This window comes from Phascolarctos cinereus, unplaced genomic scaffold (assembly GCF_003287225.1).
Source record: "Phascolarctos cinereus isolate Bilbo 61053 unplaced genomic scaffold, phaCin_HiC Scaffold_5;HRSCAF=322, whole genome shotgun sequence".
Taxonomy (NCBI): domain Eukaryota; kingdom Metazoa; phylum Chordata; class Mammalia; order Diprotodontia; family Phascolarctidae; genus Phascolarctos; species Phascolarctos cinereus.
The window spans coordinates 468,894,225-468,920,934 of NW_027555958.1; the positions used below are offsets into that span (position 1 = coordinate 468,894,225).

At 47.3% G+C, this 26,710-nt stretch overlaps 1 protein-coding gene across 5 annotated transcripts in view; it reads right to left on the bottom strand.

Annotated features, from left to right (window-relative positions):
- GNG12 (G protein subunit gamma 12) overlaps positions 1-26,710 on the bottom strand; it is a 149,937-nt gene that overhangs the window by 117,011 nt on the left and 6,216 nt on the right. Inside the window, exon 2 of one of the 5 annotated variants that reach the window (XM_020993002.2) lies at positions 13,688-13,871. The exons of 3 other annotated variants lie outside the window; for them this stretch is intronic. The gene's annotated coding sequence lies outside the window, so the exon portion shown is untranslated. Of the gene's footprint in view, positions 1-13,679; positions 13,872-26,710 lie in introns of all 5 variants that reach the window. One more of the 5 variants, XM_078156709.1, reaches the window with a different exon arrangement.

Consider the following 26,710-nt stretch of genomic DNA (forward strand, 5'->3'; position numbering starts at 1 on the left):
CTGGATTATTGCATTAAGCGGCTATCACATGCCAGGCCCTATGCTAGCCTCTGAGAAATCTTAAAACTATAGTAAACTATTAGTAGTAGTTGTTGCAACTACTACTAGTTTACTATGTCGCTTTAAGTACTACTACAACAACTGTAGATAAAAACCACAACAACTACTACAACTACAACAATTACTCTATTGCTACTGCGGTTAGTGCTACTACTACTGCTACCATTACTACATACAGGTGGGACCTGAATTTAGCTCTTCTTAACTCCACATGGAACACCCTATACCGTGCTGTTTCTACCTAGAAACAGAAATCGAGCCTAGACTTGTGATTATCTTGTGCGGGGGACTCTTAGACAAGGAAACTCTCTCCCTCAGTCCAGATCACCACCTTCTTTGCGATGTTGACTGAAGCAGCAAGAGGTCCAAGGACTAGTCCAGAATCACAGGGGCACTGTGTGTCAGAGGCAGGCCTTTCCTTATCCAAGTCTAGCTCTCCATCCACCAGACCATGCTCACTAAGTATTTACCACTAAAACTGATAAACTCCATGGGAGTAGTTAAAATGTTCTGTTGCTGCCCATCTGAATGTTTGCAACTCTGTCTACAAGACAGCAAAGTGGAAGTGAAGGAACTGTGGAGTCAGAGGACCTGAGTTCAAATCCCACCTCGGACACCTGAGTGACCTTGGGCGAACCACTCACCCTCCTTGGGCCTCAGTTTTTTCATCTGTAAAATGAAGAAGTGGGATGGGAGGTGCATAGCAGCTCCTAATTCTAAGATGAGGCTTTAGAAAAATGCAACCCTTTCCCCAGTTGATAGATGGTCAAAGGATATGAACAGGCAGTTTTCAGATGAAGAAATTAAAGCCATCTATAGTCATATGAAAAAATGCTCTAAATCACTATTGATTAGAGAAATGCAAATCAAAACAACTCTGAGGTACCACATCACACCTATCAGATTGGCCAACATGACAAAACAGAAAAATGATAAATGTTGGAGATGTGGGAAAATTGGAACACTAATGCATTGTTGGTGGAGTCGTGAAATGATCCATCCATTTTGGAGAGCAATTTGGAACTGTGCCCAAAGAGCTATGAAAATGTACATACCCTTTGATCCAGCAATAGCACTTCTAGGGCTGTATCTCAAAGAGACCATAGAAATGGAAAAAGGACCCACATGTACAAAAATATTTATAGCAGTTCTTTCTGTGGTGGCCAAGAACTGGAAATTGAGGGGATGCCCATCAATTGGGGAATGGCTGAGCAAGTTGTGGTATATGAATGTAATGGAATACTATCGTGCTATAAGAAATGATGAGCAAGCAGACTTCAGAAAAACCTGGAAAGATTTGCATGGTTTGATGCTGAGTGAAGAGAGCAGAACCAGGAGAACAGCCATGTTGTGTGATGACTAATATGGATAGACTTAGCCCTTCTCAGCCATGCAAGGATCTAAGGAATCTCCAAAGGCCTCATGATGGAAAATGCCATCCACATCCAGACAAAGAACTATGGAGTTTGAATGCAGATCAAAGGATACTATTTGCTCTTTTTTTCCCCTTCTGTTTTGTTTTGTTTCCTCTTTCCTGTGGTTCCTCCTATTGGTTCTAATTCTTCTTTACAACATGACTAATGTGAAAATATGTTTAATAGGAATGTATATATATAGCCTGTATCAGATTGCGTGCTGTCTTGGGGAGGGAGGAGGAGAAAAATTTAAAACTAAAAAGCGTATGGAAGTGATTGTTGAAAACTAAAAATAAATTAATAAAAAAAGAAAAACACAATCCTAATTCTTAGTGGCACTAGTTCAGGAGTAAGAGGAGGTAGGTTCATATCCTATCTCTGATGCTTATTCCCAGGAGGAATCTACCTCTGTGGGCCTTGGTTTCCCCACCTGCAAAATGAGGGGGTGAGACCAGTTGATCTCATCTTGGCCACACCAGATGCCAACAAACAGAAATCACTTCAACAGCCTCAGTGGTTGCTTTGTAAATGCCACTGCCATGGTTTTTCCCAACAATTTTCCTTGACCTACAAGGTCAAGGTCAAAATACTAAACCTAGTGCTTCTCGATACTTTCTCATTGGACAAAATCTGGGAAACTGTCAAGTTGGGGACAGCTGCATGCCCAGTTCTTTTCCTGTGGGACAAAAGTGAAGGAGTAAAGCCGGACATAGAGGGGCATTGTCCTGAGGAGTGAGGAGGCAGGGCTGGCTGGAGGCCACAGAGATGGTTCTGTGTGTGATTCTGAAAAGGCCCATACATGATCAGCCTCCTTCCCTCCTCTGCCTGGACAGAAGGACTGACCTCTGGTTTGGTGCTTCAAGGGCTCCACGCTGAGCCTGGCACTGATTGGGATGTGTGCCCAGCCTCCCGGCTGCCTACCGCCTCTGTCTGCAGACAGCTCAGTAGGTCCCAGCCCTGCCACACCCTGGGAAAGTGCCCCCACACGGGATTCCTCTCTTTGATCGAGCCTGGAGAACCCGAGGTCCCTGTGACTTGGGCAGGGGCCACCTCCAACACAGACACAGAGATTTCTCTCTCTCAGAACTGTGGGACAGTGGAAACGAAAACAGTTTGGGGAAAAAAGGGCAGATTGATGATGCAGAGGTTTGTACTTCCTGACCAAAGGTCCAAGGTGTTTTATGGCCATCAGGGGAAGGGTGGGGGAAAGAACGCGGGACAGAAATCACAGAATTATTATAGAACTGGAAGACTGGAAAGAATCCAGCAACAATCATAATAAGGCATCTTGGTGGAGTGCAGCAGCTCTTAACTGCTTTCATCAAGGATGTGACTGGCAATCTGGTGAAACCCAGACCCGAGTTCAAACCCAGCCTCTGCCGCTCACAACTGTTGGACCTGGGCAAGTCAATTAACCTCTGATTTTCTCAGGCTTTTCCACTGAAGAGTGGGGATAATAATAGGCCAGAAGGGGAGGGAACGAACATTTATTAAGTGCTTACTGTGTGCCAGGCACTGGCTAAGTGCGTTACAAATATCTCATTTGATCTTTACAACAATAACAAGGCTACCGTTATCCTCATAAAATATAGCACCTACGGCACAGGACTCTTGTGAGGAGGACAGTGAGGTGGCGCCCCACCTACAGTTGGGAAGATTCATCTTTCTGAGTTCAAATCCAGTCTCAGACATTTACTAGCTGTGTGACCCTGGGCAAGTCACTTAACCCTGTTTGACTCATCGGTAAAATGACCTGGAGAAGGAAATGGCAAACTACTCCTGCATCTCTGCCATGAAAACCCCCCAAAAGGGGTCTTGACAAAGCGTTGGACGTGACTGAAAATGATGAAGCAAAAGCAAATTGATAGAGGAAGTTTCTGATAGGAAAGTTCCCTGCGCAGGACCATGAAAAATAAACCGTATCAGCCAATAACCAACATTTCCCTAACGCTTTAAGGCTTATGAGGCATTTTTTTCTCCCAAGGGCTGGTGATTTCATTCATTCGGGAAAACCCATCCCTGGCACACACAGACTTTGGCCATCGGCACCAAAGTCTTAAGAGAGAATGCTGCCATATGCAGCAAGTGTGACCAGAGCAGAGGAGGCGTCAGAACCCAGGACTTCCTGATGCCATCTAGCCCTGTCCCTCCTCCGCCAGGCGGTCTCTCTCTTTCTGGCAGATGACGTACGTATAAGCATCCATCTTAAAGATGCAGAAACGGAGTCTCCGTGGGGAGGGTCGCTCCCTTGTCTGTGGGCCTATGGATACGAAGTGACAAAATCGGGTCTGGAATCCAGGTGTCTGAGTCCTGGCCCCCTCCAGCTCTGCTACTGAGTAGCTTGTAGGGTGAACCTGAACAAGCCACTCAGTAACTGCCCTGAGCCTGTTTCCTAGCCTGTAAGAAGGTGACACCAACCCCTATCTGACTCACAGAGTGTAGTGAGGCTGAAATAACTTCCCTCTCCCTACCAAGGGACATGGACACTTCTTCGTTTGCCATTCAAGGTCTCAGATAACTTCATCTTAACCTTAGCTTGACACGCCACCACCCCTTCTTTGCACACACACAGAGTACTCTCATTTTGTATTTACTTGTGTACAAATATAGGGAGGATCAGAGAACACAGATTGAGGGCGGGAAGGGACCTTCGAGGTTATCCGGTCTAATAAGTCCCTGGTGAAGACCCAGAGACCCAGAGGGGTTTAAGGGACTACCCCCCAGGAAACAGAGATAGTAATTAGCAGAGCTGGGATTTGAACCCAGCTCCTCTGACTTCAGATCCTGACCTCTCTCCACTGTGCTAGGCTGTCTCTCCTGTTAGAACATAAGCTGCCTGAGGGCACTTCTATTTTGGTATCCCCAATGTCTAGCACGGCCTGGTACATAGTAGGCACTTAATAAATGCTCAAGAATGCATTCCATCCCACCTGAAGCTCTGACTTGTCTAGATAGGAAATGTTAAAGATGTGCATCTTAAATCTGACATCCATAACATGTCTTTACTTGTTACAACAGTGACCACACGCAGCCCTACTAACCTTAGATCTACGTGGGGAAAAAAGAACACTACATTTTGAATCGGGTGCCCTGGGTTCAAATGCCAGCTCTGCCATTCTTCCCCCTGTCTGGGCCTCAGTTTCCACACTAGTAAAAACCATCTGGTTCCACTGGATAACCTTACCGCTCTACATCCGCCATTAGTACAATGCAAAGAAGTCCCTCAAGACTGCAGGAAGCTGAATTGTTCTCTTTGCATCCATAGTGCTTTAACACAGTGCATGGCACACAGTAGGCAATTAACAAGGATTCTGTACATACTGTGTGTATCCTAACATGGACATAGTTGTCTGTCCTGTCAGAACGTAAGCTCTCAAGGGGCAGGGAAAGACTTTCACTTTTGTCTTCATACCCCCAACGCTCAGTTCGGTGCCCAGCACATAGTAAGTGCTTAATAAATGCTTGTTGACTGACTGACATCACAGTGCCTAGAACATAGTGGGCTAAGTTGTGTGGATACGCAGGCAAAAACAAATCACTGCCTGCCCACAAGCGCTTACGTTCCGATGGATGGCAGAGCTAAGATCCGTGGGGACAAGTGGCAAGGAAGTAAACCTCACCTTGGGAGGAGCTTCTCAGCCCTCTTCGGAGGACTTCTCGCTGGGTCTGCTTTAGTATCTGCTTTAGTCTATCTAATTGATTGTTTCTATGATGCTGGATCTGCTCTCACCCCTGTCCAACCGCATCGAGGAGGTAAGAAAACTGGGCTCTGGTACTAGCTCTGCAACTGACACACGGCGGGGCGGCGTCCCCTGGGGGAGTCACTTATCTCGAGCCTCAGTTTCCCACTCTCTAAAAAAGAGTCTATGACAACCTATGCCTTCTTGTCTGCTGCTCTTTCTACCGCAGCACAGAAAGGCCCTTCCAGCCCTAAATGCCTGTATTTTTTTCTATTTATTACTTCAATTTGATCTCAGAAATCCTTTTTGTAATGAGGCTCACTGCTAATTAATGCAGAGCCTGCAAACGTTCACATTCCCTTCCATCCGAGTGCTTTCCTTTCCAGTTCCTATGGGCCGTCTTGACCCTGACAAGGACATCACTCCCTTACACGAAAAAACCCCAGTCCTGGGCCTTAGTGAGAATGGAAACTCATAAATCTAGTGGGGAGAAGCCACGTGAAGTTACAAATTCAATCAACCGTGAAGAAAGGGGGAAAATGGATTGGGAAAAACCACTGAAGTAAGCGGAACACTTCCAGGCCAAAATCCAAGCCGAGCCACTGCAGAGGCTGTTGCTTCGAACAAATATTTCTGGTTCTTCCTGTGATGCATCTGACTTTGGAACAAAAGTCTGCACTGATAGGACATTCAAGGGATGACTTTCTGAACTCAATGTACTTTGTCCAAAAGGGTTTCTATCTAGGAAGCGGAAGGAGGGAAGGAAGAGAGAGCCACAGAATGCGCCACTCAGGCAGGGTCAATTCATCTGGTTCTAAGGAGAAATACAATATTGTGGATGCCTAGTTTTAAATGACAGAATCCCAGACTCCCAGAGCTGGAGGGGAATTCCAAGATCAGATCCCAGAAGAATTCCCTATTAAAGCAGACCCAGCGAGAAGTCCCCCGAAGAGAGCCGAGAAGCTCCTCCCGAGGTGAGGGTTACTTCCTTGCCATTTGTCCCCTCGGATCTTAGCTCTGCCATCCATCAGAACGTAAGCGCTTGTGGGCAGGCAGTGATTTGTTTTTGCCTTCATATCCCCACAACTTAGCACAGAGCCCAGCTCAGCCCTCAGGAGGTTTGGCTGGTCAGTCAAATTGTCTGATGCAGCCAATGCTCCCTGATCAATGAATCACTGCCCCTCCCCCGCTGGGGGGGGCCACAGAAAGGCACAAGCCTGGCCCTGGAACTCTCCAGGGCCCTTCTGGATCTCTGTCACCAGAGGGGGCAAGAAGCGCCAGTCTGACCCACCATATTTCCGTTTCACCTGCTCTGCTGTTTTTGTTCTCCTCTGAGATGCGGGAATAAGATAAGCTCCCTAGGTCAAGGTGATTCTCATTTCTCTGGTCTGTAAGCCACTGCACTGTCTGAACAGTTCCTGAATGTAAAAAGGCTCCTCTTACGCACAAGCATTTATGAATGCGCAACACTGTACCAAGGGCCCTGACGGCAGCGGGGCAGCAGACACATAAAGGAAACAGTTTATGGAAGAAAGAGAGGGAGGGAAGAAGGAGAGAGAGAGGATGGGAGGGAGGAAGAAAGAAGGAGAGGAGGGATGGAGGAAGGGAGGAATGAAGTGAAGAAATGGGAAAGGAAAGAAGGAAGAAAGGGAGGGAGGGAGAAAAGGGAAGGAGAAAGAAGGGAAGAAGGGAGAGAAGAAGGAAGGAAGAGGAAGGAAGAAAGGAAGGGAAGAAGGGGAAGAGAGGAAGGAAGAGAGGAAGGGAAGGAGGGAAGAAGAAAGAAAGGGAGGGAGGAAAGAAAAGGAGAGAAAGAAAGTGAGGGAAGAAGGGAGGAAGGGAAGAAAGGGAGAAGGGAAGAAGGGAGGGAGGAAAGGAAGAAAAGGGATAAAGGAAGAAAGGAAGGGAGGTAGGAAGGAAGAAAGAGAGGGAGGCAGGAAAGGAAAAAGGGAAGGAGAAAGAAGGGAAGAAGGGAGAAAAGAAGGAAGGGAAGAAGGGAGGAAGGGAAGAAAGAAAAGGGATAAAGGAAGAAAGGAAGGGAGGTAGGAAGGAAAAAAGGAAGGGAAGGAGAAAAGAAGAAAGAAAAGTGGGAGGCAGGGAAGAAAAGGACAGAAAAAAGGGAGAGAAGATGGAAGGGAGGAAGAGGGGAGGAAGGGAAGGAGGAAGGAAGGGAAGAAAGGGGAGGGAAAAGGGATGAAGGAAGGAAGGGAAGGGAAGGAGGAAGAAAAAAGGAAGAGAAAGAGGAAAGAAGGAAAAGAGGAAGGGAGAGAGGGAGGGTGGGAGAAAAGGAGGGAGAGAAGAAGAAAGGGATAGAAGGATGGAGGAAGGGAATAAGGAAGGAAGGATGTGATTTTGAAGAGAAAGTCAGGAAGTCAAGCCTGAAGGGGAATGAAGGCAGGCTGGGTAGGTCCCTTCCCAGAATGGAGGTCCAGGAGAAACTGCCCCAAGGAGGCTGGGGCAGGCTTTGTGGAGGGATGCTCCCGGGGTACAGTGCCAGGCCGGGGAGGGTGTTCTGGGGCAAGAAGGCCCCCCAGGATGAGACGGCAGTGGGGTGTGAGTGGGGGCCAGGAGGGGCACAAAGCTCCATTTCATCTGCGCAGGGTGGGGAAGGGTCCTCGGGTCATTGATTTAGAGCTGACAGGGTACAAATCTGGCACAGCAGGATGAGCGGGGACTTGACACAGAAAGACCTGAGTTCAAATGCAGGCCCTGTTCCCTCCCTGCTGTATGACCACAGGTAAGCCTCAGTTTGGGGCTCTGGAAAATGGGGGCAAATACCACTTTCATGACCCTAGTTCAGGGGGTCACTATGAGAGGAGTTATTCAGTTGTGTTCTACTCTTGGTGACCGATTTGGGGTTTTCTTGGCAAAGATACTGCAATGTTTTGCCATTTCCTTCTCCAGCCCATTTTACAGATAAGGAAACTGAGGCAAACAGGGTTAAATGACTTGCCTAAGGTCACACAGTCAGTACCTGAGGCCATATTTGAACTCAGGTCTTCCTGACTCTGGCCCAGTACTCTATCCCCTGCAGCGTCACCTAGTCTCCTGAATGAGGAGAGTAGGCGTATAGAAATGGCAGGAGACCCAGGACTAAAACTCAGGGTCCTAGTCAGTCAGTCCACTAGCATTTATTAAGCACCTACTACTTGTCAGGCACCATGCTAAGCACTGGGGATACAAAGAAAGGCAAAAGACGGTCTCTGCCCTCAAGGAGCTTATAGTCTAACGGGGGAGACAATACGTAAGCAGCCATGTACAAACAAGATATATCCAGGATAAACTGGAGAAAATCACTATGGCACCAAGATTATGGAGAACTGGGAAAGGTGGCTCGAAGAAAGCGGGGGTGGAGTTTGGCTGAGATGTGAAGGAGGCCAGGAGGGGAAGGGGAAGAGGAAGAGGAAGAGGGAGAGAGCGCGTGCCACAGGCAGGGAGAAGGCCCAGAGGCAGGAGACTGAGGGCTGTGCTTGAAGCTCAGCGAGTCCAGAGATACTGGATGAGAATGAGGCAGAAGGCTCCTAGGGAAGGCTCCTGCTGCTTCTGCTACCCCGAGAGAAAATGCTCCTCCACGTCAAATGGATTCAACCAATCCCCAAGCATGAATGAAGCATCTGCTATGGCCCAGAATAGTGCTCTAGGCATCAGGAGATACAATGAAACAGCCCCTGACCTCAGGGGCTGATGTTTCTTTCTCTCTCTCTCTCTCTCTCTCTTCCTCCCCTCCCCCCCTCTCTGAGCCCCCACTTGGTGGTGAGTGTATCCACACACACACACACACACACACACACACACACACACACACACGCATCTATACATTTATATGCATATACAACATTTTTTTAAAAAGGTAATTAGAGGGGAGCTAGGAAGAGCTGGGGGAATGAGGAAGGGCCTCATGGAGAAGAGGGCACCTGAACTGAGTTTTTCAGAAACTAGTTATTTGAAGGGATAAAGAGGTAAGGATGGAATGCTTTCCAGGCCCAGGGGACCAAACCAGAAGTTGAAAAGGGCACTAAAACTTAACCTTGAAATCTTTACTCATACATCAGCCTCTAGGTTAGCTTTCACTTCATCAACCACAGGATCAAAGTTCTAGAGTGGGAATGGCCCTTAGAGGCCAGAGGCCAGCTCCATTTTATCAATGAAGAAACAGAGGAAGATGAGGTTAAGTGACTTGGCCACGGACACACAGCTAGTAAGTATCTGAGGCAAGATTGGAACTCAGGTCTTTCTGACTAAAAGCCCACTGTTCTGTCCACTGGGCCACAGAGAAGCCTCACGAACCTCCTCGCTGCCTCTTTCTCCTTCCTTTTTCAACATCTGCTCTCCACTTCCTCGTGAGTTCTCTGCCAATCTAACAGAGAAGCTGGCCACGGGGGGCCACTGCGCGTCACAAGGAAAAGTTCTGCTTGGCTGCCAGTGCATATTTAACAAGGGCGGGCTCCCTAATAAAGAGCCCATTGAGGCCTGAACGAGGGATCCTTCCAGCGGCCCTGTTCAAAGGCCCCTTGGCAGGAGCGGCCTCAGGACCCCTCTTGGCTCCGGGCTGCTGGGCCCCAGGAAGGGGCCTGAGCTTGCTCCCCGGCTGGGGGCTAAGGATGTGTGGGGACTCCCTGGAGAAGGCCAGGCGCTGGCGGGTTTGAGGGGGCCAAGGGGTGCGAGGGCAGGAAAGCAGCTCAGATTTTTGAAGCCCGCCATGTCCCTCCTATTTGCCTGTTTTCAGCATATTTCCTGTGTGTATTTTTATCCAGTCTGAGGCCATAAACATTCCCCAACCACTATCACTCTCTGGTTCTCATGGGCGGCTGGCTGTTCACTCAGCACTGCAGAGAAAGGGGGTGAGCGTGAGTGTAGGGGTGGGTCTACGAGAGGATCAGTGCTTGCACCGGCTCTGGGCTGGGGTCTGGGTTCAAATCCCACCTGTGTGACCTTGGGCAAGTCACCTAATAACCTCTCTAAACCTCAGTGTCTCAGAAATGAGGGGACTGACTGGATCAATCAATCAATAAACATTTATCAGGCACCTACTGCATGCTGGGCACTACGCTCAACGCTAAGGATACAAAAAGAGGCAAAGGACAGTCCCTGCCCTCAAGGAACTCATGCTCTAAGGAGCCGGGAAGACAACTTTCCTTACAGCCCAGGTCTATGATTCCACAAACTTAGATCTGTTTCTTTATGTGAAAAAGAAGGCCGTCGGCAGAAACGGCTTCCGAGGTCCCCCGGGCTCTAATTCTCTGATGCCTGCCGTGTCAGGTTTTCTGTGGCAGAACGGAAGCTTCCAGAGGGCAGGGGTTCTCTCTTGCCTTGTATATGTCGCCTCTGGCCCAGTGCCTGATACACAACAGGCCTTTCCGAGGCTCTGGATGGCCAATAAATAGATGTGTATTTCTGTACACGACTTCTCCCCTACTAGAATGGAATTTATTGGAGGGCAGGGGCTAGCTTATTTTTGTCTCCATACCCTCAGGACCTGACACAGTGAAGCTGTCAGTTTTGGGTGTGTGTGTGTGTGTGTGTGTGTGTGTGTGTGTGTGTGTCCTTCCATCTGTCCATTCTTCTGCGTGTGGAGGGAGACATTTAAACCAGTCCCTAGCCGGCCCTTTTCCCTTAAATGATCCAGAGAATCATGAAGTCCTTTCCGTGAATGTCCAATGGTCAGTTACTCTCTTTCTCCTCCTTTGGGGGGGAGCCCCCTCCCCTCCTCGGATAAGCAGGAAGCTTCCAATCATGCTGCTTCCAAAGGATTAAAGTCATTTCTAGCCTCCTCTCAGACCCTTGGACTCGCTCCGATAAAATGAAGACGCCCTGGCTGCTGGACCATCACTGGCCTGACCCGGAGAAGCCTTGGGTGCACATCCCTCCCTCCCATGCCACACGGCCCCTAGCCTGCCCATCAGCACTGGCCTCCTCCCTAGGAGAAGCAGGCAGGGCCCACATCTGTGGGTCTGCACTCGGACTGTGGCTACAGGATCCAAACACCCTGGGCCTGCTCTTCAAAGGTGACACGCCTTCCCCACAGCAAACACCTGTTTGAGGGGAGAAGCCATTTCTGTTGTTAAAATAACATATTGGATCGGGTGCTCTCATTTCAAGATCTTTGGGCCACATCTCGGGGAGGGGGGACTGCTCTCTGACCTCAGAATAATTGCTCCTTCTACTAATTATCCCCACTGCAGGGATGAGTTAACTGAGGCACATCCATGACAAACCAGGTCACACACCAAGCTGGGATTAAACCTGGGAACCAGGTCAGAGGTATTAAGCAGATCACTGCTGTTTGTGTGAGTCACAGAATGTCAGGCAGAAGGGGCCTGTGAACACTGAACTGAGGCCTTCGGACGTGGAATGTCAGAGGCCAAGAAGTCCTTAGAACGTGGAATGTCAGAACAAAGGGCCTTAGAATACTATTAATACATAAGTTAGTAGAGCTGTAAAGAGCCTTAGAGATCACCTAGTCCAGGGGTTTGTAACATGGAGTCTACAAACGTGGTTTCTTAAAAAATTATTATTTGGATAACTATTTCAATATAATTGGTTTCTTCTCTGACCCTATATATTTTATGCATTTAAAAACATTCTTCTGAGAAGGGGTCCATAAGCTCCCCAAGGGGCTTTTGCCGCAAAGAAGGTTAAGGAGCCCTAAACTAGTCCAACCTCCTTACCTTACACTAGGCCCTGAAGGCTTCAGATCACACAGGGAGAGGCAGCAGGGCTGGATTCACACCCAGGACCTCTGACCTGTCAGCAACCGCTCTTACCAATGCATCTAGACATTTCCTGCCTTCTACTCTCTTGTTTTCAACCACGAGACCCTTTGGAAAATTCCCCCCAAACATTTTTCACCAAGACAAAGCCCAAGTAGAAGTGCATGTCGAGCTGTGAATTTCATATTATTTGAGTTGAGGAAGCTGGAGAGAGGTCACGGTCCTCTGAACACTGGTTCCTACCCCAACCCCACCCATGTAATAAAGATTACAGCCCGAAGAGATTAACCACAGAACCTGCTTTCCATATGGTGAGCTGAGCGTATCCGACTTCACAAAACGCAAAGCAAAGATGGCACGTGCATTTCTCCAGGAGCAGACCAGTCCACACGGATGTCCTAGAGGCATCCCAAGTACAGCAAACCTGAACCCAATACGTTTCCTCCCAGATCCATCTCTCTTTCCAGACTTTCCTGTTCACACTGATGCTACCACCACAGCCCAGTCACCTGGGTGACGCCTGGCTCCTCCATCTCCCATCCTCTCAAGCACCACATCTTATTACTGCGTGCCTACAATGCCTCTCCCATCTGGCCCTTTCTCTCCATCCTCACAGACTCCATTAGCTCAGAACCTTATCCCTGCTCACGTGGACTATGAAATGGCCGCCTAATTGGCTGCTCTTTCTCCAATTCACCACCCACCTACCAACAGACTATTCCTAAAACACAGACCCAACCATCTAACACCCCTACTTGAAAATCTTCCACTGCTTCTACTGTCCATAGAGTGAATTCAAAATCCTCAGCCTCAGTAACTCCAGGACCCAACATAAGCACCTCTGCTTGGCAGTAAAGGACATTCAGTATTGGCCCCTCTCCCGCCTTTCCAGTCTTCTTACACCTTACTCTTTTCCATATACTCTATGACCTACCTAGCGAGAGCAGCCTCCGTGGCTCTGGGAACTTCCTCTGGCTGTCCCCCATGCCTGGAACTCTCCCTCTCAGTCTTCTGAGCTTTCTTCAAGTCCTCTCTAAAATCCCACCTTCGAGAGGAAGCCTTGCCTGGTGCCTCTAGATTCTAGTGCCTTCACTCTCTTGCTTATTTCCTGTTTTTCCTATGGAGAATTTGTCCATCGTTGTTTGCTCCTATTAGACTGTGAGCTCCTTGAGGGCAGGGACTGTCTTGTGCCAGAGTTTAGCATGATGCCCGACACATAGTTAGCACTAGATGCTAGCTGTTATTATCAGCTTAATAAACGCCTTTTCAATTGAATAGAATAGAAACGGTGCCAAGGGTTCTTATGATATTGTCTTCATAACAACCCTCACAGAATTCCAGAATCATCCCGTAATTGGAAGGGAGCTTTGAGACCAATGGACTTTTAAGCTGGGGCTATCTTTTCTCTAGCCCTCAGTCTGCCGTTCCTCATCACCTGCATTTGCCTACAAGACCACCTATTCCAGTCCCTTTATTTCACAGATGAGGAAAATGAGGCCCAGAGAAGGGGGGCCACTCAGCCAAGATCACGCTGCTGGTGGGCAGACGCAGGGCGAGCACCCAGTTCTGGCGACCTTCCCAAGGCATCGCACTGACTCCACTTAGCAAAGGCCATCCTTGTCAGCCCATCACCCCCTCCATGCATTTCTCGCCTCTGCCTAGACCTTCTTTGGCCCCCCGGCCTCTCCCATTCCCCGCTCTCTACTTTCTGGAGTTACTCATCGCCTCTGGTGATGGAAGTGATAATAAACATTTTGGGAGGCTGTCTGTGGGTGGGGAGGCTGGGTGTGTCTGTGGCGCCCTCACACCGCACACACCGAGGTACCTGCTTGTCCAGCCGGTCCAGCTTCTGCAAAAAGTAGAAGACCCAGGGCACGGTCAGAGATGGCTTTTATAACCTGGTCACCTCCACACGGAACAGAATTGGACCAGATTTCTCCCGACCCCTGGCTGGTGCTTCTGAGCAGATCCAGGCTGCAGCTTCTTTTCTCTGGATTAACGTCCTAGGCCTGAAATGAACTCAGATCAGCGATTCTTGGTCAGGAGGGCCTGGGGAGGCCAAACCACCCCGGAGCCAGCATCCCCTCTGTGGCCTGTCTGACGATCTGCTCAAAGGCTCCTGGGGAAGCCCATTCCAGCTCCGCCTCAGAAGTGACAGGGAGATCTGCCTCAATATGGACCTGAAATCTGCCTCTCAGAAGCTCCTCCTGCCCAGCTGCTCCGAGCTCTGCCCACGGGAGTGAGGCAGAATGAGTCTAAACACTCTTTTTCATGACAGACTTCAGACGCTCGAAGACCGCTACCTTGCTCCCCCTCAGATTCTCCTCTTCAGACTAAAACTCTCCAGCTCCTCCCATCAACCTCCCCCCCCCTCCCCCCCCCGAGGGGCCAGACTGGAGGCCTGTCCTCATCCTGGCTGCCCTTCTTTAGACAGTCTCTGGTTTACCCATGTTCTCCCTAAACCGTGAAGCCAAGACTTGAACAAAGTACTCCATATGTGCTCTGAAAAGGGCAGAGAACAGGCCAATCAGCTCCCTGGTCCTGGAAGCCTCTCTTAACGTGGCCTAAAACTGCATCAGTGCTTTTGTCTGCCACATCCAGCTGTGAGCTTTCAAACCACTATGACCCCCAGATCTTTTTTGAGACAGACATATACTGAAGGCCAGGAATATACCCTTTGTATATGCTTCAAACTCATAAAATTTCATACTTTTGTATGATATTTGATGCACGTTAAAAAAAAACCCAGTCCTAACTGATTTATAGAATGTTTTTGAACTTTATGAAGAGACTTCCAGATACTCTCATATTTGATACACACAACAGCCCTGTGAGATAGGTAACTTTGGCTTCAATCATCAATCATCACGTATTTTTAAGTGTTTCCTACAGAATCCCAGGATGACAGATTCCAAGACAGAAGGGGTTGGGCACCGGGGGTCAGGGTGGCGTGGAAGGAGCTACAAAAGCAAAGAGCGAATAAATCAGCTCTCTTCTGCAGAAGCTTCCATTCTATCAATACCTAGATAGAGGATCAATGTGATATAAGTACCAGGTAGTTCAATCCCGGTTAGCTAAGCAAGGAAGGTCCCAGCAGTCAGGTCATCAGAAGAGGCATGATGGAGAAGGGGTATGGGCCACTGGCCAAAGTGCCCTGGGAATACGGGAGGAGGTAGTGCTGGAGGACCGGAGAAAGCGGCCCCCGAGCTTACCCCAGAAGGGAGATGGGGAAGGCAGAAGGCAGAGACAAGGAGGAGCAGGCCCATTCCAGGGAGAGAGGGCACATTACACAGAAGTAGAGGGAAGTGAAGATTCTTGGATAGGGAAGTGACATGGCCAGAATTGGCCTCACAGAGACAATTTTGGGTGAAGGAGAACAGATGGAAAAGGAGGGAGTGCGAGAGTAAGGACCCCAATGAGAAGAAGACCATCCCCCAACACAATGACAGCGAGTCTTAGGGTCCAAGACTGAGGCAGTGACCACGTGATAGAGAGGAGGCAGATAACATGCAGGCAGAGTGGATAAGACTTAGCAGCTGGTAGAATTTAGGGAATGAAGGAGAAGAAAGAGTCTAGGGTGGGCCTGGAGGTTATAAATCTGGAAACTAGAAGAACAGGCAGCTAGTGGGCACCATGGTGAATAAAGTACTGGGCCTAGAGTCAGAAAAAAATTGCATTCAAAAACAGCCTCAGATACTTCCTAGCTGTGGGACCCTGGGCAAGTCACTTAACCTCTGTTTGCTTCATTTTCCTCATCTGCAAAATGCGGCTAATAATAGCATCTATTTCACAGGGATGTCGTAAGAATCAAAAGAGATAGACACATTAGGCACTATATTACTGTTAGTTACCATCATCATCATTATGATCAATGGAATGTCTTCAATAGAAATGGGGGAAAATGGAGGAGCTACAATGTTTGGAGAGAGAGAAGGGGCTGTGTTCTGAGTATGTAGAGCTTGCAGCGTCAACAGGACATTCAGGACATTCAGGCGATGGCCAGCAGTGAGATTATCAGGAGGGGCTGGAGATCAGCACAGAGATTAGAATCACAGAATGGGAGAGTTTGAAGGGAGAGACCTTAGCAGCTCCCAAGTCTAATCTATGACCCAAAGGAAGCCCGGTGATAACACAGCAGACAAGTAGAGTTCTAGCCTCTGACCCAAGATCTCCAAGGATGAGGCATCCCCTTCCCCTTTGGGACAGCTCTAATTCTCAGGACATTTTCTCTGACCCAAGCCTGAAGGGGTCTCTTTGTCCCTGGCACCCCTTGCTTCCACCCTAGGGTGCCAAACAGACCCAGTCCAATCCCTCCTATACAGGACAGTGCTTTCACATTGAAGACAGCAATCATGCAACCCTTACATCTCTTCTCCTTAAACATGGCTACACAGGATCAAGGCCGGATATACAGGTCTGGGATTAGAGAAGTGATAATTCAATCTATCAGAGCACTTGAGATCCCCAAGGAAAGGGAGAGGGAGGGAGGGAGAAAGAGAGAAGGGAAAGGAGAGGGAGAGAGGCACAGAGAGAGAGGGAAGAAGAAAAAAAGGAGGGAGAGAAAGAGAGAAGAGAGAGGAGGAAGGGGAGGAAGGGGAAAGAGGGAAAGAGAGGGAGGAGGGGGTGTAGATGGAAAGGGAGGTAAGGAGGAAGATGACAGAGAGAGAAAACACATGACTGAGCCTTGGGGTACACTTGTGCTTAGGGGAGGGCTAGGGATAATAATCCGCTAATAGAGACTGGGAATGGAGTGCTCAGACAGGTAGGAGAGAACAGTGTCATGGAAACCAAGGGAGGAAAGAATATCAGTGAAGAGGGAGTGGTCAGTGTCGCCAAAAGCTGCAACTAGGAGAGAAGGAGGGCAGACAAAAGGCCAGTGCATTTAGCAGAGAGAAGAGAGGACCAGTAACCCCCAAGAGGGATCAGGCTTGGTCAAAGGGCAGGAGCAGGAGCCAGACTGGCAGGCACTGGGAAGTGGGGAGGGGGCGGGCAGCGGAGGCAGCGGCTGGGAAGATGCTAAGTGTTCCGCAGTGCCAGGTAGAAGAGGCAGGAGAGACCTGCTCAAAGAATGACTCCAATCAACTGAAGAGGGCTTGTTTAAAGGGTGGGGAGCTCGGAGTGCTAGGAGGCATTAACAAGAAAAAGATTGCTACGGAAATTCAACATGAACGAGTATTAAAATTGGTTCAATTTCTGTTTTAAAGATACATGCTTTGGCTGAATTTCCTCTTAAAAATGACTATGATGACAACATCTGACTCTTCATCAGGGTTCATGTCAACATGTAGTCTCTGGCCAAAGCCCACGCCAGGATTATCCTCTTAGCTCTGCTTTCTAGGGCGGGCACTGCTAGTCTTGGGGGTGGGTGAGCACAGCTGCCTTCTGAGCAGTTAACTGGTAGGGTTCCTAGTCAGGCTAGGGTTTGGAGGCAGAGGACCCAGGTTCGAATTCTGTCTCTGTTCTTGTGCCTTGATGAAAGCCACCTGACTTTGTGGGCTTCAGTCTCCTCCTCAGTACCATGAAGGGGCTAAATCAGAGCACTGCCCCCCCCAAGGCCTGCTCTGGTTCTAGGCCAAGCCTGCTGTAACCATTGGTACTTCCAAATTGCTTCTTTCTCAAGTGAATGACCGCTAACACCACTAGTCAGCTATCTCATGGTGGCACGCAGGCTTGACCCCGAGATCAACTTTTAGTTCTGATGACTTTTGCTTTCATTTCTAAGTACCTCCCTTTTCCTCTTCCCTATCCAGACAGCCATCCCTTGTAACAAAGATTTAAAAAAAAAAAAGAGCTAACAGATCAGCTGTGTCTGACAGCATACACTACAAGGTGGTGCAATGGATAGAGTGCTGGACTTGGAATCAGGAAGGCCCGAGTTCAAATCCTGCCCCCAGATACCTACTAGCTGTGTGACCCTAGGAAAGTCACTTAACCACTGTCTGCCTCAGTTTCTTCATCTGTAAAACAGGGATAATAAGAACACCTACCTCCCAGGGTTCCTGTAAGTATCAACTGAGATTACACATGTAGAGCGCTTTGCAGCCTTAAAACACTGTATAAACTCTAGCTACTATGATTATTTTACACTCATTGTCCTCTATCTCTTCAACAAAAGGAAGAAGGTATATTTTCTCATTTTTTCTCCCGAGTCTAGCTTGGTGATAACCATCACACCAACCCTGAATGCCTGAAGGGTCTAATGGCTGATTGCAGGTCCTATTAGACCTTTGAAGAGCTTTGGGCATGGCCCAGCAGTAAGCCCTAGATGCACTGCCTGAGGACCCCCTGGCTCCACATGGGTTTCCAGAGGACGATGAAATGGTTTCACCGCAGCTGTTCATGAAGATCGGGTTTGGTGTAGGAATGCCTGCCCGGATGAAACAACAGATCTGTAGAGGCCTTGAAGAACATTCCAGCATGCAAGCGCACAGACACATCACTCGGTCCACCACTATCGGTCTATGCTCAGTTTTTGTCATTTAGATAATTCACTAAGTGAATCTCTGAAAAAGTTTCATGAGGCTGCCTTAATGCATCCACCTGCCCGGCCTTGACTCCTTCTTTCTTTGATGGAGCTCATTAAAAAAAAGGTAATTTTACATTAAAACAACACCCCAGGAGCGGATGGGAAAACCACAGTACAAGAAGACAGACAACTCATTTCAGCAAAGTCAGCAAAAGCCCCTGAGCGGCAACTCTGTGCTCTGAAGATTAACTTTAAATGGTATTTTCCTTTTTACCATCACTGTGACCTTGGCAACAATCTGGTGAGAAGCCAGGCATGGTGCCTGCCTGAAATCCCTGAGGCACTGGTTGGTGGATTTAAAGCTCAGGAATTCAGAGCTGCAGTAGCGGCAGCTAGGTGGCGCCATAGCACACAGAGCGCCAGGCCTGAAGTCAGGAAGACCTGAGTTCAAATCTACCCTCAAACTAGCTGTGTAACACTGGGCAAGTCACTTAACCTTGTTTGACTCAGTTTTTTCATCTGTAAATTGAGCTGGGGGAAAAAAATGGCAAACCACTCCACTTCCTATGCTGAGAAAACCCCCCAATTGACTGAACAACAACAAAGTTCACACTGAACCCAGTACCAATATGATGAGCCCCTGGGGAGCAGGTGGCCACCAGACTGCCTAAAGAGTGGAGACCTGGCCCAGGTTAGAAATGAAGCAGGTCATCTACATTTTTAAAAATCCAGAAAGCAGTATTTTCTTGAAATCAAATTTAGTGGGAGAAAGAACAGAAGAGCTGTGATGTCAGCCTTTAACTCTCCTCTGTCCCTCAACCCCTCTTAACCAGTTGCCAAATCTTGTTGGTTTTAATTCCAACAGCATCTCTCACCTGTCCTCTTCTCTCCTCTCATAGCAAACCCCCTCATTGAGGTACTTATCACCTCATCTGACCTCAACTGTCTTCTTTTCTCCAGTCCATGATCCACACAGCCACCAAGATACAGATCTGACCATGTCACTCCCCAACTTGAAAATCTACAGTAGCTCCCTGCTGCCTCTAGAATATAGGGGGAAAAGTCTTCAGGCTGAAATGAATCCCCCACGTGGTGGCTCCCACCAACTTTTCCATTTTTATTTCATTTTAATCCCCTTCATATACTTTCTGGTCCAATGCAAATGGTCTGCTAGCTCTTCCCTAGACACAACATTTCATCTCCTGCCTTTGTGTCTTTGTACTTGCAGGCTCCCACACCTGGAATGCACTGACTCCTCTTCTGTCTCTTAGCATCTCTGGCTTCCTCCTAGCATCTCTGGCTTCCTCCAAAGCACAAGTCAGATGCCACCTGAAATTACTTTGTATACGTCTACATATCTGCGTCCCGTTGTACTATTGGCTCCCCTCCCCCTCCACAACTTCCCCCTAAGAGTATGCAAGCTTCTTGAAGGCAAGGACTGTTTATTTTTCTCCTTTGTGTCTCTAGAAACTAACAATGCCTAACACACAGTAGGCACTTAATAAACATTTGATTAACTGAATTATTTAGCATGCTATGTGCACTATCTACAGAGAAGATATGTGTACTGGGAGAAGCTAGATGGAAGAAATGTGCTTATGTTGATTTCTTCAAAGACATTTTACTGCAAAATTCATCAGAGTTTATTTATAAGATATTTTCTCATCCTCCTTTTGAGAAAAAAATTCTGGTCTTGAAGGTGATCATGGTAATGGCTTTGGAAAATGGCCAGTTTAATACTACTGTATGAAACCTATTTATAAATCATACATTAACAGCTGGCATCAGACCCTGACTTTCTCCTCCTCTGGATTCAGCAGTGACACATCTTTTGGCAGTCCTGCTATTTTTTTTCAGCTTCATCTTAGAATATTGATTACATTCTCATCTGAGTTTGTATCAGGACATTCTTGAGGAGCTGTGTTCAAAAATGACTTAATCCAGAAGAAAAGTCCAATGAAATTCACTATGTTTGCATTGAGGCTGGGCCACACAGATGCAAGGATAGCAAATGCCAGCTGCCTCATATAATAATGTTAACAAAACAACCACTCGTATTTATATGGTGCTTTAAAATTTACACACCACTTTCCTTAGAACAACCATATGAAGTGGGCAGTGCTATTGTTATTGTCTCATTTTATAGATAAAGAAACTGAGGCCCGAGGAGATTAAGTAACTTGCCCAAGATCACACAGCCTCTGTCTCTTGCCATCTTCCCTATACCTACAGAGGGCATCACCACCCTTCCAATTCCTCAGGTTCACAACCTAGGAGTCATCCTGGATTCCTTGCTAACTTTCCCCCTCCTTCCTCCCCATATCCAAGCTGTTGACAAGGCCATCAATTTCACCTCAGCATGATTTCACCTTTGCATCTTGTAGATTTTACTTCCTGCAAATATCTCTTGTGGATTTCACCTCTGCAACATCTGTTGTGGATTTCACCTCTGTACCAACTCTCATCAATTTCACTTCTGCACCACCTCTTGTGGATTTCACCAATGTAACATCTGTTGTGGATTTCACCTCTGCAACATCTCTAGAGGATTTCACCTCTGCACCACCTCTCATCAATTTCACCTCTGCAACATCTCTTGTGGATTTCACCTCTGTACCATCTCTAGAGGATTTTACCTCTGCACCATCTCTTGTGGATTTCACCTCTGCAACATCTCTAGAGGATGTCACCTCTGCTCCACCTCTCATCAATTTCACCTCTGCAACATCTCTTGTGGATTTCACCTCTGCACCCCCCCCCCATCAATTTCACCTCTCTAACATCTCTCCAATACCCCCTTCTCTTCCCTGACAGCCCCTACCATGGTGCAGGCCTTCATCACCTCATGCCTGGATTGCTGCAATAGCAGCTGGGGATCTGTCTTCCTGCTTCAGTCTCTCCCTATTTCAGTCCATCCTCCATTTAGCCACCAAAGTGATTTTCCTAAAACATAGTTCTGATCATGTCACCTCCCTACTCAATAAAATCCAGTAGTTTCCTATGTCCTCCAGGATCAAAGACAAAATACTCTGGCATTTCAAACCCTTTGTGACCTGGCCCCCTCCTACATTTCCACTCTTCTTAAACCTTACTTCCCCACATATATTCTTCAATCCAGTGACCCTGACCTCCTGGCTGTTCCTCAAACACTAAATGGCCTCTATGCATTTTGACCAGCTGTTCCCTATGCCTGGAATGCTTTCTCCCCTTACCTCCATCTTTGGCCTTCCCTGGCTTCCTTTATGACTCAGCTCAAATCTCCTCTTCTACAAGAGGCCTTTCCAAGTCCTTATTGCTGCTAATACCTTCCCTCTAAGATTACCTCCCATTTAAACTGTCTAAATCTTACAGTATGTAGTAGTTTGCATGTTGTCTCCTACATTAGACACATGCACTCTTTGGGAGCAGGGAGATGTGTTTTCCTTTTCACGGGGAAAAAACTAGGTAGTACAATGGCTAGAGTGCTGGGCCTGAAGTCAGGGAGACCTGAGTTTCAACCTGGCCTCAGACACTTAGGAGGGAAAGGGAATAAGCATTTATAAAGCACCTACTATGTGCTAGTAAGCACTTTATAAATGTGATCTCATTTGATCTTCACAACAACCCTGGGAGGTAGGTTCTATTATTATCCTTAATTTACAGTTGAGGAAACCAAGACAAACAGAGGTAAAGTGTCACAAGGGTCACAAAGCTAGTAAATGTCTGAAGCTAGATTTGAATTCAAGTCTTCCTGACTTTGGTCCCAGGACTATTCACTGCACTACCCATTTGGCTACCACTTACCAGCTGTATGACCTATATGAGTCTGCATCTATGCAACTCTTGAAGCCTGTGAGATGCAAAGAAAATCCTTCGGTAGATCTGGTTTCTCACCAGAGAGGAAGTTTCCTACACCAATCTAATCACGGATCCAGACTCCATCCTTCTCCTTAGTGATTCTGACACACTGTTGAACTGAATAGAAATTTCATTTTAAATGCTATAGAGAAACTTGTTATTTAAAAGGAATTCTATAGTTAATCCTTAAGCAAACATATCTGTATGTCTATAAAGTTTATCTATTTCTATATTTGCTTTTCTTTGTATCCCCAGAGCTGAGACAGCGTCTGTCAAACATTAAGTGCTCAGTGCCTACCTCAAATCAGTAAGTATTTATTAAAGCACCTACCATGTGCCAGGCACTGTGCTAAGTGCTAGGGATACAAAGAAAGGCAAAGGGCAGTCCCTGCCCTAAAGGAGCTCACAATCTAATGGGGGAGGCAGTGAGTAAACAAATAAATACAAACAAGCTATCTAAGGAAACAATTAAGAGAAAGTTATCTTACAAATGTAAGCTATTTATTATTATTATTATTATTATTATTATTATTATTATTATTATTATTATTAATTACTCTCCTCTGAGCTACTCAAAAGGCACAGAGGTGTGGATGAATTTTAAGAGGAAAGGCACCAGAATTAAGAGGGGTTGGCTTCATGTAGAAGGTAGTATGTTAGCTGGGGCTTGAAGGACAGCAGGAAGCAGAGATGAAGAAAGAGTGTGATACAGGCCCTGAGGACAGAGGGCATGCCCAGAGTCAGGAGATGGAGTCTTGCTTTTGTTGTGAGGGTGAAACAGGCCAATATCTGTAAAGCACTTTGCAACCCTTATAATATTAAAAAAATATCACCATAACCATCATTAACAAATCAGTCAGTCAACGTGCATTTATTAAGCATTTACTATATGTTGGGCACTGTGCAAAGCACTGAGGATAAAAGGCAAAAATAGGATCCCTGCCCTCAATGAGCTCATATTCTAAGTTACCGTTGACTGACTGACTTATTAGATTTGCCAGAGACTGCATGAGGTGGTCTCTATTCAATCAATCAAAAAGCATTTATTAAGCACCTAGTACACTGACCTAGGGTCTGTCCAAGGTTCCCTTGCTTGGTTTCCGTCAGCTTCCTCAACTAGGAAATCCTTTCCCATCGACCCACGTTATTCCTTGTGAATTCAGAAGTGGCAAAGGTCTGCTAATTCCTGACCCTCTCCCATTGCTCACCTTCTTCTTGGGGAAGAGTGTGCCCAAGCCTGTGTTACTCTTACAGTGAGTCTCAGACATCAGGAATGTATGTGCTGCACGATCCCAAATCCAAGATCGGTGCTTGACCATAAGTGAACACCACCCACAATGCCTCCAACCATAAGACCTCTTTCTTCCTAAGCAGCCTCTATCCCTCTTGCCTCTAAGGAAATGATGAAAAGGGGAAGATCACAGATTTAGAGCTGGAAGGACCCTGGTAGATCCTGAGCTCCAGCCTCCTCCCTTGACAGAGGAGAGGAAGTGATCTGTCCCAGTCACACCTGGGGGTCAAATAGGATTGTCAGGATTCAAACTTAAGTCTCCTGGCTAACCAAATAAAGCCAGCGCCATGCTGGAACTCTGCCAAGGGCAACGTCCACCCATTCATAGGAGAGAAGTGATTCTCATGCTGGTGGACTCCAATTTGCTTCTTTTCTTTTTGGCCAGGAGGAGAAAGGGAGGGATGGTGGTTAAGAACAGATACTAGCTAGTCTAAACCCTGGACATTATTTAAACACCACACAATATCCCACAACCCACCCTCAAGACAATGACTGGCAGTAGGTGAGCTTCCATTTGTAGGGACAAGACCAAAAGGGACTTTTAGGCCAAAGAGAGATCACAGGGCCAAAGACACAGAGCTAGAAAGGGTCTGAGAGACCACTGAATCCAACCTGTTAGTAAAGATGAGGAAACTGAGGCACAGCAAGGCAGCATCTGAACCCCTTCCTAAAGGCAGGACAGCATCTGGCCTGTGCCAGAGAGATGTCTGTCAGATCATATTCTAGAGATGGTCTTTAATCAATCAACAATTCATCAAGCAACAGATATTTATTAAGTGCCCACAATGAATGTGCCAGGGGATAAAAGGACAAAGAATGAAATGGATCCTACTCACAATGAGCCCACAAGACAAATACATACAGACCACACACAGCATGCGTATAAAGTGAATAAATACAAAGACGTTAAACACGAGTAGTTTGGGAGGGAGGACACTGGGAGCTTGGGGGGATCTGAAAGTCTTCATGAGGAAGGCAGGGGTGAGCGTCCATCTTAGAAGGAGAGGACTCTAGCTGGCGAGAGGCAGCAGGGCATAGTTTGGGATTCTTCACCTTCTGCCGCTTGGCTGAGCCTACAGAGCTCTCCTCAGAAAAATGCTTCTAAGTATTTGAAGAAATGCTCAGTTTAAGTTAGAGGAAGACGAAGATGCCCTGCCACCAATCAAGGTCATGGACCCCCAGGGCCCCAGGTGAAGAACCCCTGGTAGAGTGGGACAGAGTACTGGGCCAGGAGGGAGAAGGGTTTCTCTTCTCAGGGGACTTGCCCAGGCGGTCACACTGCTGCCATGTGTCTGAGACAGCAAACAGACCCCGGGGGCTGTCTACCAAGGTACAGTACCTCTAAATCAGCAGACGTGCTAATTACGAGCGATTCTTGGCTTTTCGTGAAACGGAATCCCCAAATTCACCTGCTCTATGTCGCTGAAAGTCTCCAAGGCACCTTTCTTTAATAGTCTAAGGAAAGCTTTTGAACGAGCTGGCAGCCTTGCGCCCCTGAGCCCCGCCCCATCAAGGTTCTTTCAAATTAATCTGGCCAGGAACATTCAGCAACAGCCTACCCACGAGGCAGAGGACAAAAACCCTGCTTGTGAATGGGGGGCCACCAGACCCTGATAGTTTAAGAGCTTTTAAGTGATCCCATAAAGCTTGAGTGAGAAAGGAAGCACCTCGAGGACACTGGACGTGTCTCTGAAGAGATGGGGAAGCAAAGAGCAGAGGAGAACACAGCCGGAGGCAGCCTCTGTGGGCTTTTTAACCCTTTCCCTTATGTCCAAGCTTTTCTCAACCTCATCTGCCCACCGTGATCCCTTTTTTCTTGATGTTTGGTGTGAGAAGCCGTAGCTCAGCTGAAAATTTTAAGGGCTTGTCTCCAAGTTCCAGAAATAGTGTCAAGAGGGTAGGCAAACCCTTTGTCAATACCCTGAGTAAGTAGGGATGTAAGGGCTGAAGGAGCTTTGAAAAATCCCCAGGTGAGGGAAATTAAGGGATTTAAGGAGCCTGCAGTTCATTACAGATATACACACGTGCATAAGCGTGTGTGTTCTCGAAAGTGTGTCGGGGTGTGTGCACACACAACACACACACACACACACACACACACACACAATCACCAGGACCTTGCATTCTATTCCAGCATTTAACAATCCTCTCCCACACACCCATACGCTGTTACTGGAACTATGTATTGGCCTAATCATTCTGGAAATCAACTCTAAAATTCTGCTAAAAATGAGACAGAAATGTGAATACCTTATGACACAGAGAGCCCACCGTTAGGCATGAAACAGCCCAAAGGAAGCCAGAGACAGAAAGAAACAATCCATATTCACTGATATATTCACAGTAGGAAAAGAAGATGTCCATCGACCAAGGGACATCTCAACACAAACATAATAAGAGAATATTAATATGCCATAAGATATAATAAATACAGGGAAGCCTGAGAAAATTTATACGAACAGACACCAAGGGAAGTAAAAAGCAGGAAAACAACAGAGCCAGTGGCTAGAACAATCACATGAAAGTAAGTGAGATGGAGGATGGGGGATGGGAGACGTTGCGGAATTACGGGCCTCAGAGAAGAGGTGAGAGAATGGGGATCCTCACCATTGCTGAAGAGGTGAAGGCCCATGGAGGTGGAATACAACATCCACTGTGAGACACGACTGAGGTGCTGGGTCTTCCCTTTCTTTTTAAAATCTTTGTTATAAAGGGTCGGTTTGTAGATAGGGAGGGGTAGGGCATATGAGGAAATTAAGGTGATATAAAAACAAAAGATATTGCCAAACTTCATCAATAAAAATAGGATGAAAAATAGGGCAGCTAGGTGGTGCAGTGGGTAAAGCACTGGCCCTGGAGTCAGGAGGACCTGAGCTCAAATCCGGCCTCTGACACACTATACTCACAAGTCTTTCCCTCTTGCCTTTAAAAATCCCGTCCCTGGGATAGCCGTTCAGGTGTCACATACATCCTGGGAAACTCAGAAGCAGGGATAACAAATAGCCGCTCTCATTATGATTCGGTGGAGGGATCCTGCGTGCAATGGCAAGCAGAAGTAACGTGTTCAAATTCTGCCTCTAACTCTCCGGGCCCCACTTTGCTCCTCTGAAGAATGAGAGGTTGGCCTGCCTCTAAGGTCTGGGCCACCGCTAATATTCCAGGAGTCTACAGCTAATTAAATTCCTGTTTGCATCCCTAGGGAGTCCCTCTGAATAGTCTTGGACACTTAGGAATCATTCATAAAGTACCCAAAG